General features: G+C 49.2%; 1 protein-coding gene across 2 annotated transcripts in view; it reads right to left on the reverse strand.

Moving 5' to 3' along the window:
* The window catches only part of PKNOX2 (PBX/knotted 1 homeobox 2), a 349,742-nt gene that overhangs the window by 229,648 nt on the left and 100,253 nt on the right, over nucleotides 1-19,841 (reverse strand). Inside the window, exon 2 of one of the 2 annotated variants that reach the window (XM_004379359.1) lies at nucleotides 16,548-16,616. The exons of the other annotated variant lie outside the window; for it this stretch is intronic. The gene's annotated coding sequence lies outside the window, so the exon portion shown is untranslated. The remainder of the gene's footprint in view (nucleotides 1-16,547; nucleotides 16,617-19,841) is intronic. 2 annotated transcript variants of the gene reach the window in all.

Below are 19,841 nucleotides of genomic sequence, written 5' to 3' on the forward strand. Positions count from 1 at the left end.
TCCACTTTCCCCTGGGGGGGTCACTGACCACTCGCTGCTTGCTCTGGGCCCTGGCCAGGCCCAGTATGGTCTAGCACAGCGCCTAGGGCATCATTGCATCTGTGGATAGGTCTGTCTCTCTCTAATGGAGTCCCTGGGTGGTACAAATGGTTACTGCGCTTGGCTGCTAACTAAAGGTTGGAGCTTCAAGTTCACCCAGAGGCATCTTGAAAGAAAGGCCTGGAGGTCTGCTTCTGAAAAATCAGCCAGTGACAACTGTATGGATCACAGCTCCACTCTGACACACATGGGGTCGCCATGAGTCGGAGTGAACTGCCCGGTAATTGCGTTTTTTGGTGGTAATTGCGTTTTTTGGTCTCTCTCTATAAGGCTGTGAGTACTAGAGCATTTTCATAGGAAATTATACGAGGTCTGGGATTTGCTTCAAAATAAGCCTATTGGAGAGGGGAGTGTTGATAGTTACTGACAGAAGCTGGGTGATGGGTACGTGGAGTTCATTATACTATTTGTTCTATTTTTTTAAAGATATGTTTGAAAATTTGTATTATAAAAATATTTGTTTGGTTCTTTTGTCTGTTTTTGAAAAAAGGGACGGAAGTAACTTGAGGTCCAAGATCCCAGATCCGTCGCCCCAGCGCCTAGCTCAGAGCCCAGATCCGTCACCCCAGCGCCTAGCTCAGAGCCCAGATCCGTCGCCCCAGCGCCTAGCTCAGAGCCCGGATCAGTCAGCCCAGCGCCTAGCTCAGAGCCCACCACACAGTGGGCACAGGCGTGTTTAGTCGGTTACACAATGAATGATGTGGTCACCAAGTTTACTCTTTGGGAGCAGACAACTGATGGTTAAATCAAAGTCTCATTTTAAAACTTTAAAAGATTCTCAGATTGTTTCACTCCGTTCAATTAAATACAATTCAAGCAACACTTATATACTGGGTGCTTGCTATGGTCCAGGCCTGGGGACTCAGAGAGGAACAGAGCCCCCCAGTTCCTTTCCTTAAAGAATTGGCCATCTAATGAGATTGAAACTAAAGCTTTAGACATGAGGTGAGGCCACCGTAGGCGGGGGGACATTTGCCTAGAGACGCTAGCAAATATGTACTTGTCTCACCTCCTGAACAGTGGACCTGTAGCCTCAGTTCATGGCAGCCAGATGTTTTTACAACTGCATCAGTTTAAAAGCTTTCATACACTCTCAAGATATACCTGTGACCAGCTGCTGTCGAGTAGACTCTAACTCAAGGTGACCCCATGTGTGGCAGAGTAGAACTGTGCTCCACAAGGTATTCAATGGCTGATTTTTCAGAAGTAGATCGCCAGGCCTTTCTTCTGAGGTGCCTCTGGGTGGACTCGAACCTCCAACCTTTCAGATAGCAGCCAAGCACATTAATAGTTTGTGCCGCCCAGGGCCTCCTCTCAATATATATATATATACACATAGGCTCATAAGTGTATGTATGTGTATGTGTATATATATTAGGCATACTACTCTGCCAATACATTGTGTGTCTTATGGAACACATTCAGAAAGAGAAATTCAAACAGGATGAGATAAAAACACAAATAAAGTCATATTTTCTTCTCTTATTCCCATGGATCATCTTGCTTACTCTGTTTTGGAGAGTACCCTGTAGAGTATCTGCATCCTGGGACTTGACAGGCCTGCCCTGCAGAAGTAATTCCAGTCTGCTCAGTACATCAAGCAGAATCTAACACTTGTTTTTCTTCCGCTGGCCAGAGCATCTAGTTTCCAGCCACTGGTGACAAATGCGTGCCCCCAGGTCCATTACAACCCTGGGGCAGAGAAGTCAAACGAGATGAGAGAAGAAGCCAGATACCTCCCTCTGAGAGAGGAGTCCTGTGCATTTGTTCATTCATTCATTGCTATAAATTCCGCACGTGCCCGGCACCATGCCATGCAGACCGAGGGACACGGGACCTGCTGTGGACTCTGCACTGTTGCAGCTTCGTGAAAAAGCTCTGGCATGGACACACTTGTGATGCAGGTGGACACCGGTCAGTCGGTGTTGGAGGTTCAGGCCAGGTGCTCTGGGAGGCAGACATTGCTTTCCCTGAGGGATCTAAGAGGACTTTGGGAAGAGGCGGCACGGGAGCTAGGGAAAGTGGTAAGATTTGGCCATGCAGAGGAAGAAGAAAGACTTTTCAGGAAAAAGAAATGTCCTTGGCAAAGATACAAGGGCAATAAATTAAGGGGGTCATTCTCTGCCTACCCTCAGCTCCATCTGGAGATCCCATATCCTGCAGCTGGGTGGGAGAGGAAAGAATACTTACTGGAATTGCAGAGAAAAGAGACCGGGACGTGCCCTTAGCCTGAACACGCTGGAAACCAGAGAAGGAGGCCTGCTATAACAGACTTTCTTCAAATGTGCCAGCTGCGATGGTGGCCGCTGAAGTCACGCAACAAAACGTGCATTTATGCAGTGCCAAAGGCTAATGGGAGGGGAAGGCATTCTAATAACCGGGCCTTGTCTTCTGCTAGTGACAGACTGCACTTTCTGGCCTGGAGGCAGTGAGACAGGACGGTCGACCCCAAGGCCCCATTATCTCTCAAGGGTTCCACACTTGTGGACTCTTTACCCTTGGAGAGCCGGCCAGCTGTGCATCTCAAAGGGTCATGGAAGGGTGCGCCAGTGACAGATCAATCCCACCTGAGGTGTGGTCACAGAGTACTTGTCACCCAGAGACCGAGTTCTCACCGGGGAACAGGGGACGGACGGCACTCTAGGCAGAGGGAGCTCTCTGTGCCCGAGTGGAGGGGCGCAAGGGCATGGAAGCCCCAGCCCTGCTGGTAAAGGCGGCTGCCCTGAGACCCGGCCAATCCAAAAAAAGCAGGCACCACCGCGTACTGGTAGGAAAATAAGAGGTCCTTGGGGTCTGCTCTCAAGCTGAAGTATCCCTGGGACCCCACCGTGCTCAGCACTGAGTACTACACAGCCATAAAACCAAACCCAACCCGTTGTCGTCGAGTCGATTCCGACTCATAGCGACCCTATAGGACAGAGTAGAACTGCCCCATAGGTTTCCAAGGAGCGGCTGGTGGATTTGAACTGCTGACCCTTTGGTGAGCAGTCAAACACTTAACCATGGTGCCACCAGGGCTCCATCGACCTAATAGCAACAGATTATAGTAGGTGTTTACTAAACGTGTGCTGATTGTCGATTGTCATTTCTAAGGAGTAGGGGCTGGGATAAGCAGTTCGTTCTTACAAAGCCCCAGGTAGGAAGGGACAGAGAGGAGGAAGACCTGAAACAGAGGCTGTCCACTCTCACCTCCACCGCGCCCCCCACCCAATAACCCAGGACCCAAGCACATGGGATCTAAGGGGGAAAGAGAGACAGAAGCCCCAGAAAAGAAAGGAAAACAAAGTAACAGCGTACTGGGGCCCTAAACCAGGCCACGCATGCCTGTTATTTCCTTTAATTATCCCAACAATCCTGTGAGATGAGATTATCATTTCTCTTTAACAGATGGGGAAACTAAGGCCGAGACAGGGTCACACCTCGTCAGAGGGAGGAAGTGAGAAGACAGGAGTCTGAACTCAAATTCATCATCCTTCCATTGTTCTCCCTCCCCCGAGACAGCAGGGCAAAGCGGCGGGAGGGGAAGTGGAGACGTATGCCAGCAGGGGGTGCGCGGCCCGGGCCTGGGTACCCTCCTGTCTCCTCAGAGTCTGCCTCCCCCTGGACTTCTCTAGATGAACTCCAGGGGTTAGTGAGGACTTCTCTGCTGGGGTCGAGGTGTCCCAGGGCCCAGGCCGGAGAAGGCCAGCAGCTCTGTAGGACCTGGCAGGTTCTCAGTTAAGGGTGGCTATGGATTCGGGGTGGATAAGGACCACAGCATCCTCCCATCCCCTTCCTACCCTGGTTCCAGCCTTGTTTTACATTCTGCATCCAGAAAGGCAGCATTCTCCCTACAAAACTTCTGGAACCTTCCCAAGCCCTGTCATCATTCCCCACCCAGAAATCGGGAGCCCTGAGTTTCAGCCTAGTTTCTTCCACCCACCAAATCCTGTGCGGCCATAGGCAGCTCATTGTCTCCTCTGAGCCTCAGTTTACCCTGTCAGGGCTATTAGAGGCATTTGGTGATTTCTAAGGTCTCTGCAGCAGCGTGTGAGCCTTTTCCTCACTCCCCAGACTTCCTTTTGTCCCTTCTCCCCGCCCCACCCCACAAAAGCCTGGGCTCCCATCAACTGTAGGCTGAGTGAGAGTCCCAGGCTAAGCCATCCTAACAGGAGCCTAGGAGACTGAGGCAGGCAGGCCAGGTCAACTAGGCCAGGGTGTGCTGGTCAGGGGGTTTGAGAGGTGGCAAAGTCCCTGACTCAAAGCCAACCCCGGCTGCTATATTTCAGAGAGATGTTGGAGAGCAGTGGAGAGCATATAGGCTCTAGAGTCACGCAGACCCGAGTTCAAACCTGATCTGCTCCACTTTCCAGCTGTGGAACCATGAGCACGGTGCTTAACCTGTCTGGGCCATGGCTCCCTGATTTGCTTTGATTAGAGGACCTATCCTGTCGGGGCCCTGGTGGCACAGTGGTTAAGAGCTCAGCTACTCACCAAGAGGTTGGCAGTTCAAATCCACCAGCCGCTCCTTGGAAACCCTACAGGGCAGTTCTACTCTGTCCTGCCATGAGCCGGAATCGACCCCACAGCAACGGGTGTGGTTTTTTTTTTAAAGGACCTGTCTCAGGGCCTCGGCAGGAAGATCCCGACAGATAATGCGTATAAAGCATTTAGTACAGTGCCCGTCACACAGCAGAAACGGTCCTTCCATCCCTCTCAGATTAGTATAATAATAGCACTCCTAAGGTACGGGAACTTGTGGGGGTCACATGGTGTAAGGGAAGAGAAGCCGCTGCTCTTGCTCAACCAGTCACCAAGGCTGAGCGGTGTCGAAATGAGAACATCCCACTTCCCAGCAGGCAAGGGTTCCCCCATAGTACCAACGTTAGGGGAGGGCACGTGCCCTGGGCGCCACTTGAGGCGGGGCACCGCTGAGCACTTTCTATTGACCATCATGGTTTCCATTACCAGCTGTGAGAGATCATTCAGCAATTTAACACTAATTGCCCTAGGCGCTATTTTCCATAGATAGGTCCTGCCCCCAGTGGGGGCCCCAGGAGGGTCACTTGAATGTGATACACGTTTTTTTTTTTAATTGGGTTTAAAGTTATAAAGCGGCAGCAACGTACTTCTGCCTCTGCAGGTACTTGGTCCCCGATGGGAAGCAGGGCATTAATTAAACTCACCCAGCCTCCCCTTGGACCAGGTGGTCCCCAGCCCTGACTGTGCGTCCACGTGGTCTCCTGCACCAGAAAGTGGCTTCTGGAAATGGATCTGCCTTGAGGACCAACCTCACAGGCACCCCTCCTTCCCTCCCCCAGACGCCCACCTCAACCTAGCCTAATTCGGTCCTAAGTATTCCTAAGGCGCCTTCCAATTTCCTGCTGTAATAAATGGCATAGAATGCAAATGGAGGTGGATGTGGGACACAGATGTTTGCACTAATTTAATTGAGGGAACACCTTGGATTAAACACTTTGCAAAACACTCACAAATAGGTTCAGCGCATTCGATAATGAAAAGCCTCCCAGCCCCTGGCACTTTGCTGAAGCTGCCTGCGGCTCCAGAATTGCCGAGAGTGGGGCGGGCCTGGGGAAGGAGGCTCAGAACACGCAGGGGACAAGGGGCCGCCACACCTAGAGAAAGGGTGAGTGGGCCAAGTCCCAGGAAGGCCTTCCAGTAAATTCTCCGCCAGCTGGGACCAACCCCGGCGAGAGACAATCTGGAAGACCAGCGGGTGGGGCAGGCAATGCCTGCCTCCCCAGGTGGTGACACTCACCTGTCGGGTGGGCCACAGACAGATGCCTCCCCACCCTTAGGCTCAGCTCCAGCGTGGAGGCCTCACTGCCCACCACTATGGAATTGGGGTCCCCAGGCCCAGATGACTCCAGGAGTTGGTCAACCGATTTGATCTTTTGGGCATGGGGGTGGGCGGGAAACAGCTCAGACATCTGGGGTTTATTTGCAAGGCAGTGCTAATCTCTCTGAAGTCCTTCCCTACCTCCCCCTACAGATCAGGGTGCTTCAGAAGCTCCAATGCTGGGTATCTACCAAGCCCCAACCCTTCCCTTCATCCTTCATCCATCCATCCATTCATCAACCTGGCCCTGGGGCTACAGGGATGAGGACTGCTCAGTACCTGCCCTGGACGTGCACACTGAGGAAGCAATAGGCACAGGTACACTGTGATAAATGCCCTCTTAGTGGGATAAATGGTAACATACGAACCCGGGGAGAGCACAGCTATGTGGCATGGAAGGGCCCAAAGACCTGGGGAGAAAAGGTGAAAGGTTTCTGGCAGAGAGAATAGAATATGCAAAGGTAATGAGGCACGGACAACTAGGGGACTGCAGAGACTCAGGTGAGGCCATTTACAGGGTCCCACTTGGGGGACAGGTGGAACGAGAGATGATGGGGCCACCTCCCTACAGCCTGCCTCTAATCCCGGTGGCAGACCCTGGGCGAGGGAAGAAGGCAGGCGTCCCTGAGGCTCTAGTCCCTGAGAGTCCCCCAAATTGGGCAACTCTGGAGTCAGCTCCTATAATAATTGCTCTAGAAGTCTCGGAGTTCAAATCACGCTATTCTGGATTGAATACGTCCCCCCAAAATACGCCTTGTAAATCCTAACCTCTTTGCCCGTGGTTAGAATCCCACTTGGGAATGTGTTGTCTTTGTTATGTTAACGAGGCAGGGTTAGCGTAGGGTGTGTCTTGAGTCAATCTCTTTTGAGATAAAAAGACGTTAAACAAGCAAGCGGAGGAGAGATGGGGGAAGATTGATGCCAAGCCACACGGAGATCTCCAGGGAACCAGGAAACAAGTTGAAGACACAAGGACCTTCCCCCAGAGCGGACAGAGAGAGAAAGCCTTCCCCTAGAGTTGGCCCTGAATTTGGACTTCTAGTCTCTTAAGCTGTGAGAAAATAAATTTCTATTTTTCAAAGCCATCCACCTGTGATATTTCTGTTATAGCAGCAATAGACGACTAAGACGCAGGCCTAGATGATTTTATATTCCTAAAAACAGAATCCCTAATTTTCAAACACAGTGATCACTTCAAGCGTAATAACCATTATAGTAACAGCCTCTTCTACTTGTACAGTGCTTTGTAGTTTATAAAACACTTTCACAAATCTCTTCTAACCCCCCACTAACAACCGTTGGGGGAAGAAAGACTAGGTAGTATTATTCTTGCTTTTTGGATGAGAACATTAAATCTCAAGGTCACAGTTGCTAAATGACAGAACCAGGGCTCAAACTCAGGTCTCTCTGGCATCAGAGTGCATGCTTGCTCAGCCATTCACTCGTGCATTTGCTGAGCACCTACTGTGTACCTAGAAATACTGCCTACTCAGAGCAGAGCACGGTGAGGATATTAAGAGGGTTGAAAGTCCGAAGAGACCAAACACTGACTGGACAGACTTGGACCAAGAGGGAGAAAACACAGGCAAATGGCAGAGCACGTGAAACGTAGGCACCAAGAAAAACACAAAGCCACTCTCTTCAAAAAACGGCCTAATTCTCTCATGCACGTGTGCCCCCACACACGTGCACACACACACACACACGGCAGCGTGCAGCATGCACACACACATACTCACTTCACACAGGAAGATCTTAGCCATCTCTCCGGGGCATCCCTTCCCAGGCATGGAATGCAGGCTGCTCCACCCCTGATATCACACTGCCAGCTGGGCCACAGTCCAGAACCAGCAGCCACTCTGGAGGCCACCCTGTGGGGCCTGTGCCTCCCCTTACCGCCCAGCACACACAGACAGACAGACACACTCAGAGTGCAGCTGCTCCAGCATGGGCATGAGCCCTGGCACCACGGGGAACAAGGGTGTGATGCGTGTCCTAGACCATTAGGTTCTGGTCAGCAGGGATGACAGGAGGAGGGACAGCTTGGAGGAGGAGGGATTAGGGTGCAAAGATGCCTTCACCTCCTTTCTAAAGTGGGCCCAGTTATAGGCAGACACCCCCTTGCCCTCTGACGAAGGCAGATGAGTCTCAGTTCCTTCCGCAAAAATAACACCTATTTCACAGGGTCTGTGAGCAAATGTGTGCAATGAGCCTCTGGAAGCACCTAGTGCAGGGCCTAGCACACAGAAGGGGATCAACACTCCTGCCTGTCCTTGAAATAAAGGGAAAAGACAGGCAGGTAACTCCGCACAGCCTTCCCAGAACCCTGTCCAGCCACCATCATCGGCCCCCAGCGTTCTGGAGGCTCCCTGGAGGGGGGTCCTCCATCACACCGCACTTCTCCCCTTGGTCCATTCATTTGTTCTTTCATTTAGTCAGCCTTGCAGGCTGCGTGTCATGGCCAAGACTGTTCTAGGTACTGGGGTTAAGAGATATTGAATCTCATTCTAGATTCAATCCTTAACTTAGATAGACCGATAGATAGGTTTGATGTCCTGTGTTGACATACAGGACAAAGAAGGAGTGTATCCGCGTCAGGTGGGTGGAGAGGGCAGAGAAGACGTGTAAGGAGGCATTCACCGATGAGATAAGTGCACTAGGTATCACAGGAAGAGAAGCTCCTCTCCAGGCTGAGGCTATTCCAGCTACAGCAACAGCATGTACAAAGGCACTGCGGTGAGACAGTGTCGAGTATTTGGGGGAACTGAGAAGTCCAGGATATGTGGGCTATCGGGAGTAAGGCGTGACCGTGTGTCTGTGTGTTTGTAGGTAACAGGGAGAAGAAACTGGGAAAGTAGACGAGGGCGAATGATGATGTCCGTGGTCAGCCCGGCCAAGGACAGTAAGGAAGCACCGGGGTAGTTGAGGCGGGGAGTGACGCGGTCAGACGCTACCAACAGCGTTCACTCCTCCATCAGGTCTTGCCATCACCAGGCACAGTGCTAGGCTCTCCCCCACACAGGAAGACTCCCTTGAGAGACTGAGGATACATGAACACGGCTAAATAGTCTTCTCTTCGATTCACGCAATTATCCCTGGAGACATGTCCAGTTTGGGGAGCAGTTTTTCCTCTCTGAAGAGCCAGACGGGCTGGCCAACAGCAAAGGCAGGGAGAGGGGGGCCGATTCGCACCCCACCACCACCCTCGCCCGTCCTCCAGCCAGAGCGCTCGGAGCAGTCCTAGGAAATCCTCTGGAACCTCCCTGTAAGCCTCACCGTTCTCCCCCGGGAGACTTCGGGAAGAGCTGGAGAACGGACAATTGTAGAGATGACAGGAGCCGCAGGGGAAGAAGATTGAGGGAAACCCCTTGGGGCTGGACCAAGATTTATGAGTGTCTGCATTTCCTGGTGTCAGTGAACAAGGGAGAGGCAAAGCGGGTGGCAGCCCCTGCCTCCCCCCGACGGTTTCCAAACCCAGCTCAGAGCCTGCCGCCACCCCTCCTCGCAGTGGGAAAGGGTCTCCCTCCCTTTCTTTCTCCCTCCCCACCCCCTCGCCTCCTTCCTAGCTCCTCTCCAGAAAGGTTTATGGAGAAGACTCCAAATAGCCCCTCTCCTGCAGGCATAGTCACACCAACTGAAAGGAGATTTAATTAGCAAAATCTCGTTAGGCAAACGAAATTATCCGTAAGACAATACTCCTCTGGACAGGGGGTATGATTAAACAGAGCCATTAATTGAGAGGGTCGCTTTGGCAGCTTCCCGGACGCATTCATCTCTGGGTGGGCTCCACTTTGCCTCCTCAGGCCCCTGGAACAGACGCCTTCCCTCCTCCCGTCGGTGCCCCTGCCCCCACTTCATACCCACTTTCCAGAGCCCCTCCAATGGGGGCTGCAGACCTCGCGGCTCATCAGCGGCCTCTTGGCCGCCAGATCCTGCTAAAGTGCCTTGATTGCATAATCTATTTGCATAATGCAAATTGCAATCTCTTAGCTCGGGAGGCAGGAATCACAGAACAGCCATTATTTTTTACCACTCCACAAAAATTCTACATTTAGAAAGCAGATTTGCAGCTCAGAAAGCCATATAAATCTGAATCTGTCAGAAACACCATTAAATCACACCAATTAAGCCGGACCAAGGAAGGGCCCTGTCCCTGCTCTCTGCACTTTCAAGGACTCCCAGCCCACATGGAGGCCATGGATATCTAGGGGCTGCAACAGTGGGCTTGGGAAACAGAGCTGAAAGAGCGTTCAGGCACAGGGCTGGAGAAGATGCAAGAAAATCTGTCCTGCGAACGTTAACACACACCCCAAGCACAGGGTCCCGTGAAGACCTGACAGAGGAAGGAGAGACGAGGAGGGAATTGGTCTGAGTTCTTTCTAGGCTTGTTGCCTGACTTATTTTGGGCACATTGTCTAATTGTAGATGTTTACTTTATGGAACAGGGATCCCTGGGTGATGCAAATGGCTAAGCCCTTGACTACTAGCCCAAAGTTGGCAGTTGGAACCCGCCCAGAAGGGCCCCAGAAGACAGGCCTGGCGATCTGCTTCTGAAAGGTCACAGCCTTGAAAACCCTATGGAGCGGTTCTACTCTGCACACACCGGGTAGCCATGAATCAGCATCGACTCGGCAGCAGCTGACAACAACTTTATGGAGTGGACGGAGGATGTGAGGAAGACATCTACACCTTTAGCAAAGCCGGAGGGGGAGCCAAGATGCTTCCCATGTGGGCGAAACATCCATCCCTTTACCGGCTCTTTTGTGACCTTTTCTCTCTTCTCCCAGGTCCGCTCCAGCCAGTGGAAGAAAATACTAGGACAAATCCCGCTCAGACTGGGCTGGGCTGGGATCTGAGCTCCCTGTAGAGCTGCTTCTTGGGGTCCTTGAGGAGAGAGTGGGTCACAAGGTGCAGGGAGAGGGGTATTCCCTTGGACAACTGCACACAATTCCAGTCTCTCCGCAGCCATATACCTGGGCTACTCCTTTGCCTCTTTATTGCTTATTCAATATTCATCTGTCGAAGGGCAAGATGCTAATGTGTATTATTAAAATATCAATAGTTTATGAGTGAACTTTTATGGTGGGTTCAGTTAAAGGAAAGATTCCTGACCATCTCTCTAAGGAGCAATGGAAAGGAGTGATTTTCTTTCCCACTCCACTTTTTATGTATGCACCGCATGAATGAATGTCTGATCCATTATTGAGTACCGACTGTATGCCAGGAACAGCTCTAGATGCCTTCATGTGCTGGATTTCCTTTAGTCCCCAGGGTAATTGGGGAAGTATATCCGATCCCATTTCCATTCTACAGATGAGGAATCCAAAGGTTTAAGGGGTTAGTTGACTTGTCCAGGATCACAAAGGTGTTAAGTCTAGGCTAGAATTCAAACACGAGCTTTGGACTTCAAATTCAACAACCGTTCCCAAGACAGAGCCTTGAGAATACATACAAACCACCTTTATGTTTTTATCTGCTTCCTTCACCTGCCCAAATTAAACCTTTGTTTCCTGACACAAGTTTCATGAAAGACAAAAAGAGAGAACAGGAAATCATTCTATACGTTTATATAGACCCAACTCCATAACATGGACCTCTGCTTTACATACATCTGAGCAAGTTCTCAGAATCCTTTCTGCACATGAAGAATCTTAGATGTGAAGATGACATTGGAGATGATGTCATCGGATGTCCTCGTTTTACAGGAGACTAAACTGAGGAGCTTAGAGCAACACAATGAAATGGTTAAGTTTCTAGAATCAGAGAGACCTAGGTTTGAGTTCCAACTTTGTTATTAACCAGTGCTTCCAACCGGTTTGTTCTGGTTCGAACCCCTGCTGAGAAAATGCACTTCTAACAAGTTCCCAGGTGATGTTAATGCTGCTGGTGAGGGACCGATTCTGAGAACGACTAGCAGAACAGTGGTTCTCAAAAATTATTATACCTAAGAATCATCATGTTAAAACGTAGATTTTGATTCAGTATATTTGGGGTGGAAATGCAAATTCTCAGCAGTTCAGACCAGAACAAACCAGTTCAAAGCCCTGTTATTAACTTACTCCGTTACATAAACCCATTGCCATAGATTCGGACTCATAGCGACCCCATGTGACAGAGTAGAATGGCCCCATACGGTTTCCAAGACTGTAATCTTTACATGGAAGCAGCAGTCAAGAAATCAAATACCATATTGCATTGGGCAAATCTGCTGCAAAAGACCTCTTTACAGTGTTAAAAAGCACAGATGTCACTTTGAGGACTAAGGTGCACCTGACCCAAGCCATGGTATTTTCAGTTGCCTCATATACATGCTAAAGCTGGACAATGAATAAGGAAGAATGAAGAAGAACTGATGCCTTTGAATTACGGTGTTGGCGAAGAATATTGACTATGCCACGGACTGCCAGAAGAATGAACAAATCTGTCCTGGGAGACGTATAGCCAGAAAGCTCCATAGAAGGGAGGATGGCAAGACTACATCTCACATCTTTGGACATGTTATCGGGAGGGACCAGTTCCTGGAGAAGGGCATCATGCTTGGTAAAGTAAAGGGTCAGCAAAAAAGAGGAAGACCCTCAATGAGATGGACTGACACAGTGGCTGCAACAGTGGGCTCAAACACTGCAGCAATTGTGAGGATGGCGCAGGACCGGGCAGTGTTTCGTTCTGTTGTACACAGAGTCGCTGTGAGTCGGAACCGACGTGATGGCACCTAACAACAACAATCTTTACAGAAGCAGACTGCCACATCTTTCGCCTGTGGAGTGGCTGGTGGTTTAGAACTACCAACCTTTCTGTTAGCAGCCAAGTGCTTAGTCACTGCGCCGCCAGGACTCTGTTACTCACTAGAGCATGTCTCATGTTCTCTGAACCTCTGCTCCTCTTCTGTGATACAGAGATAATAACAGTGTCTCATAAAGCAGCGTACGGACCCAATGAAAAAATGCACAAGTGCTTGGCATTGTATCTAGCACACAGTTAAGTGCTCAAAAAATATTGCCTATTAATAGGATAAATATTGATATTAAGCTGACTTGTGGAAGAACCCAAGACTTCTCCTCCAAACCCAAGCCTCAGCAAAACCAGACTCCCTTACCCTGCTCTTCCCGGCCCCTTCCATTTCTGCCTTAGCCATTCTCAGATCTCAGCCGTTTGGTAAGGAAGGCTGGCTCTGCTTCCACTCTTCGGTTGCTTGGGTTTGGTTTCTATTTCCTTAAGTCACAACAAGGCATCCAGGACACTCAGATTCCTTTCCAAAAATGTGGCTGCATCTGGGCCAGGAAAATGGGAGGGAAAAGGGAGGCTGGTTCCTTACATGGCAGAGGGGACAGAAGGAGCAGTGGGAGTGCCAGGGTGAGAAAGGAAGGGCCACCCAGACTTCCCCAGGCCCCAGCGCACCCCCTTTACAGCCTCACAAGTCCTGATCTTTGGCTGAAACCTTCTGCAGCTTAGAAGGCCATGGAGATGGGGGTGTGGGGAGCCCCGAAAGCAAATGAAAGGCTCAAAGGTTGTAGAATCCTTGGGCTCATGTCTAAGTCCTCCTCCAGACCTGGCACTTCAAGCTGTGGGTTTCAAACAAAACCCACTCCTGCCGAGATGGACTATGAGGTAGGGGTTTCTGCTGACTGCAGAACCTTCTAGCAACAACTCAGGAACACAACATATCCTAGGGGAGTCCTGCCTGGGAGGAAGGCAAGCCTGGCCTCTGAGAGGCTCTTTGAACTCAGCGGCAGCTTGATTTTTCTAAGATAGGGGTTTCTTTAGCCTGTCTTTCTCAGGGGAGCAGGTCACACCCTAGAAAGGGTCCATTTCATTCTCTCTGGGAAACAGATGAGGCTGCTCTGCGCCAGGCCACTGGCAGGTACTTGATCAGTACTAGTTGTGGTAGATTGCATTCCCCAAGATGGCTGCAACAATATAGATCCTGTCTCTCATGTTCTTCTTTCAGTGTGATGCTGGCACTCCTCCATTGAGAGAGGGTAGTAGTGGTGGGGTCTATCTTCTCTCCTCTAAAATCCAGGGGGAACTTTGTAACTGCCTCGTTCAAGAAAATGTGGTGGAAGAGATACTGCTTGACTTCTGAGGGGAGGTCATAAAAGGCAGTATCCCTCCACCTGCCTCTTGCTCTGTCAGGAGGCTCACCCTTGGAACCTGGCCACCATATTGTGAGGAAACCCAGACCACACAGAGAGACCACATGGAGATTTTCTGGCCAAAAATCCCAGTAAGATCACAGCCAACAGCTAGCATCAACCACAGAATTAGAGGTGAATGAGCCTTCAGATGAATCCAGCACCCAGCTTTTGAGTTGCCCCAGCTGAGACCCCAGATATGGCAGGAGAGAGACAAGCTGTCCCCACTGTGCCTTCTGAGTCTGAGTTCCTGGCTCACAGAATCTATGAGCATGATAAACATTGTTGTTGTCTGACGTCACTAAGTTGTGGGGTGGTCTGTTACACAGCCACGGTAACTATAATACCACTGAAATTAAATTGGAATGTTGGCTGTCTCCCTCACTGGTCTTCTGTTTGAGACTTCAAACTTTGAGATTATTCTCTCCTCAGCTGATCCCAGCTCCTCTAGACCTGCCTTTCCTTCTCCTGTTCTTCCTCCTCCTCCTCCTCCAAAAAGCAGAAACCTTATGCCTGAGGGGGCCTTGGCCACCCATTCCCTGAAAGACTGAGTCTTCCCACTTCTAAGCCCAGAAACCGGTCCCTCACTGCAGGTCCAAGTGTGTGTTCCCCATGAGGGAGGTTTCCCTGGGCCTGGGTGTTCCTGTGAGCACCCTGCTGCCCTCAGGGACGACAAGGGAATGCAGACCCATCTCTCCTATGCCCTCCTCTCTCATTCAGGTTCACGCTCAGCTTGCTCTTCTCATACTTGACTTGACGTATGAGGTCCCTCTAACCTCCAGTGCGAGGAGACATCGATTCTCACAAAGGTCATTATCTTCGACTCTGATTTCCCCCACCTCCCATCTCCTAGTCAGGCTTTCCTGGAACAGGATGGAGGGAGGCACTTCCCTCCCCTCAGCCTGGGGATCTGACCACTCCAGAGCCTGGGCAGGAGAGGAGATGCCCCCGGAGCTGAGGCCCGTCAATCACAGAGGCGACCAGCACTGAATCGCGGGCCATTAGGCAGTAGGGCCGGCGCCCTGCTCACTCACCAGGCAGCCATCGGCAGGATGTTAGACGATCACAGGGCGGCTATTCTTATGATTTATTCAAATACTCATTACAGTCAATCTATTTTTACACAGAGGTGAAGATGTGCACTGATAACGGTTAATCATTTATAATTCCACGGACTGCTTGGAAGCCAATGTACTATCACAGCCTCTAGTACTGCCAGAAACCAGATGGAGACGCGGTGCCAGCCCAGGACAACACTACCATTCAATCACCACTGACTGAACAGTGGCTAGGCTGAAGAGGCAGTGGGGAAATAAGGAAGTGAGAATCGCAGACTTGACCCTCTGGGAGTTCACAGCCTTGCTGGAGAGGAAACAGAGAAGTGAGGGCCAGAGCGAGATGGCATAGGAATGCCGCAGGGTTTCGAAGGAGGGAGAGGTGGCTTCTAGCTGGAGTTATCAGAGGAGGCTCCACCAAGGAGGCTGGACTTAGGCCAGGTCCTAGAGATGAGTAGGCTTTTGCTGGGTGGGGGCACCAACATGAGCAAATAAGTACAGGTATAACCAAAAAAACCAAACCCATTGCCGTCGAGTCAGTTCCAACTCATAAGGACCCTAGAGGACAGAGTAGGACTGCCCCATAGAGTTTCCAAGGAGCACCTGGTAGATTTGAACTACTGACCTTTTGGTTAGTAGCCGTAACTCTTAACCACTATGCCACCAGAGTTTCCAGTATAGGTATAAGATGGTGCTATTACTGATATACCAGTTGCCTTCAATTTAATTCTGACGCATGGTAATCCCCATGTGTGTCAGAGTAGAGCTGCATTCCATAGGGTTTTCAATGGCTGATTTTTCAGGAGTAGATCACTAGGGCTTTCTTCTAAGGCACCTCTGGGTGGCCTCGAACGGCCAATCTTTTGGTTAGCAGCCAAGCACATTAACCATTTATACCACTCAGAGACTCCATTATGGGTATAAAGCGCAGCTATTACTGCGTTGATGGAAGGGAAGCGGTTAGCAATATTTCCTTTTCCCTCCTTCACACCTCCCGAGACATCATCAGATGTAAAAGCAAGTGCAAGCTTTGAATTTGGCCCAGTTTTGGAACTGACGTTGCCACTTCCTCCTTTTACTGCCTCCCAAGCTTAGCCCACAAGTAATAGTGGCCAGGGTCTGGGTTGGCCTTGCAAACTCAAGAGCTTCCCTCTCCAGCACTCGTGACACATGTAACACAGCGAATCCACCTTAATGCCCAATCAGTAAAGTCTAATTAAACAGTATGTCATATTACAGAGCTTCTTTGTCACATTCAGACGTAATCTAATTAGAGTTCCCCCGTATTCTACATTCTGACTAGCTCATTGTTGAGTGTTTCCCTTGCACAATGCATGGCTGTTAAAGATCAGGTTCAGGACTGGTCTTTGAACCCATAACCTTATTGAGTCAGTGTGGAAAATGCCAATCAAAGTTACTTACAGTTCACAGGCCCTTTTCTGGTCAGCAGCATGGAGGACAGAGAGCCCCAGAGCCTGCTCCAGACTTCACCTGCTGATAAAAGAAAGCATCTTTACAGACTGAGCGTGATTCTGCTGAGAGTGAGAGCCAGCAAGGATGGGCTAACCCAGAGGTGGGTCTGGTGCAGGAGCTAAGCCAGGGCAAGTTTCCTGAGCAAGGGACTCCTGGTGCAAAACCATCATTGTTTAGAGATCTAACTCAATAGACAGACACGGCCATACCCTTCTTTACCCCCTGGATACCTCAGTGTCTTATGAATTTCACCCCCTTCCCTATAGGAATCCCAGAGAAACAAAAGCTCATGGCTGTTGGGTGCCCTGAGCTGACAAAGGCCGTACTCATTTACTGGTGCCGCCCACCTGATGGAAGGCGCCATGCAGAAGACCAGAGGGGAGGAGCCCTGAGAAAGCTTACAGTCTCTACAGGGAATACTGAAAACAAACAAAACGGATCCTCTTGTAGATGGCAAGGTTATGGAAAATCTTGATGCAGCAGAGAACTTTCAGCTAAAAGTAGAATCCAGTTGGGCTGGAAGGAAAGCATGCAGGGAGAAAAATGATGGGTCAAGACTAGACAGATAAAAAACTTGATTGCTTTTAATTCTCTTTCTGAGATAAAGCAATAAAAAACAAAACAAATCAAGAACATATTTACCAGGTTCCACTCCATCATCTACACCGTTAGGTGTAACAGGAATATAAATACATGGGCCCCGTTACAAAGGTGCTGCCCTGTCACTGGGGAAATAAAATTACTCACATGAAACAACGTCAGAGAAGACAAGATTATATATCAAGGAGTGTTCAGCTGTGTAGTGGAGACTATAAATTCTCTCTCTGCGGAGAAGCAAAGTCAGCATGAGTCAAAGCAGTCAAGGAAGTTTTCAGGGGAAGGTGGAACTTGAATGATGCCTTGGAGGACTAGACAGGCAGGATTTAGCTGGTAGAAGGGAGACAGAAGACATTCCAAGAAAGGGAAGCTATCTGAATGAAGGTGAGGAAGGGAAAAACAGGGCGTGCCCTTGGACAATGTGGAGGCTGCCTGAAAGGGACTAACCCAGTTGTCACATGTGTCAGAGTAGAACTGTGCTCCACAGTGTTTTCAGTGGCTGATATTTTAGAAATGGATCATCAGACCTTTCTTTTAAGGAGCCTCTGGGTGGACTAGAACCTCCATCCTGAAGTACAACGCTGTCAGTTGTAGGATAATATCCATACGCCTACAAAGAAGACCAGTTAATAAGACTATTATTCAATTTACCCATCAATCACTAATGACAAAGATGAGGAAACTGAAGATTTTTACCAACTTCTGCACTCTGAAATTGATCAAACATGCAATCAAGATGCATTGATAATTACTGGGGATTGGAAAGTGAAAGTTGAAAACAAAGAAGGATTGGTAGCTGGAAAATATGGCCTTAGTGATAAAAATGATGCTGGAGATTGCATGATAGAATTTTGCAAGACCAACGACTTCTTCATTGCAAATACCCTTTTTCAACAACATAAACAGCAACTATACATGTGGACCTCACCAGATGGAATACACAGGAATCAAATCAACTACATCCGTGGAAAGAGATGATGGAAAAGCTCAACATCATCAGTTAGAACAAGGCCAGGGGCCGACTGTGGAACAGATCAATTGCTCATATGCAAGTTCAAGTTGAAGTTGAAGGAAATTAGAATAAGCCCACGACAGCTGAAGTACGAGCTTGAGTATATCCGACCTGAATTTAGAGACCATCTCAGGAGTAGATTTGATGCATTGAACACTAATGACTGAGACCAGATGAGTTATGGAATGACATCAAGAACATTATACATGAAGAAAGCAAGAGGTCATTAAAAGAGCTGAACAGAAGATTCCAAAGGGCAGCTTGAGAAGACAAAGTATTATAATGACATGTGCAAAGACCTGGAGATACAAAACCAAAGGGAAGAACACGCTCTGCATTTCTCAAGCTGAAAGAACTAAAGTGAAAATTCAAGCCTCGAGTTGCAATATTGAAGGATTCTACGGGGACAAGACGAGACAACACAGGAAGCATCAAAAGAAGATGAAAGGAATCCACAGAGTCACTGTACCAAAAAGATTTGGTCTATGTTCAACCATTTCAGAAGGTAGCATATGATCAAGAACCGACGGTACTGAAGGAAGAAGTCCAAGCTGCATTGAAGGCGTTGGTGAAAAACAAGTCTCCGGGAATTGACGGAATACCAATTGAGATGTTTCATCAAAGGGATGCAGCACTGGAGGTGCTTACTCGTCTATGCCAAGAAATTTAGAAGACAGCTACCTGGCTAACCGACTGGAAGAGATCCATATTTATGCCCATTCCAAAGAAAGGCAATCCAAAAGAATGTGGAAATTATCAAACAATATCATTAACATCACACACAAGTAGAATTTTGCTGAAGATCATGCAAAAGCAGTTGCAGCAGTACATGGACAGGGAACTGCCAGAAATTCAAGCTGGATTCAGAAGAGGATGTGGAATGAGGGATATCACTGCTGATATCAGATGAATCCTGGCTGAAAGCAGAGAATACCAGAAAGATATTTAGCTGTGTTTTACTGACTATGCAAAAGCATTCGACTGTGTGGATCATAACAAATTATGGATAACATTGCAAAGAATGGGAATTTGAGAGCACTTAAATGTGCTCATGAGGCACCTGTACATAGATCAAGAGGCAGTCATTTGAACAGAACAAGGGGATACTGCATGGCTTAAAGTCAAGAAAGGTATGCGTCAGGGTTGTATCCTTTCACCATACTTATCCAATCTGTAAGCTGAGCAGCCATCTAAGATGCATCAATTGGTCCCAACCCACCTGGAGTAAAGGAGAATGAAGAACACCAAAGTCACAAGGAAAGCATTAGCCCAAGAGACAGAAAGGGCCGTATAAACTGGAGACTGTAACAGCCTGAGACCAGAAGAACTAGATGGTGCCCAGCTACCACCAATGACCGCCCTGACAGGGAACACAACAGAGAGCCCTTGTTGGAGCAGGAGAAAAGTGGGGTGCAGAACTCAAATTCTAGAAAGAAGACCAGACTTAATAGTTTGACGAGACTGGAAGAACCCCAGAGAGCATGGCGCCCAGACTCTCTGTTAACCCAGCACTAAAACCATTCCCGAGGCCAACTCTTCAGTCAAAGATTAGACTGGACTATGGGACATAAAATGATATTCGTGAAGAGTGTGCTTCTTAGCTCAAGTAGATACATGAGACTAAATGGGCAGCT

This window comes from Trichechus manatus, unplaced genomic scaffold, assembly GCF_000243295.1.
Source record: "Trichechus manatus latirostris isolate Lorelei unplaced genomic scaffold, TriManLat1.0 scaffold00064, whole genome shotgun sequence".
Lineage (NCBI taxonomy): Eukaryota > Metazoa > Chordata > Mammalia > Sirenia > Trichechidae > Trichechus > Trichechus manatus.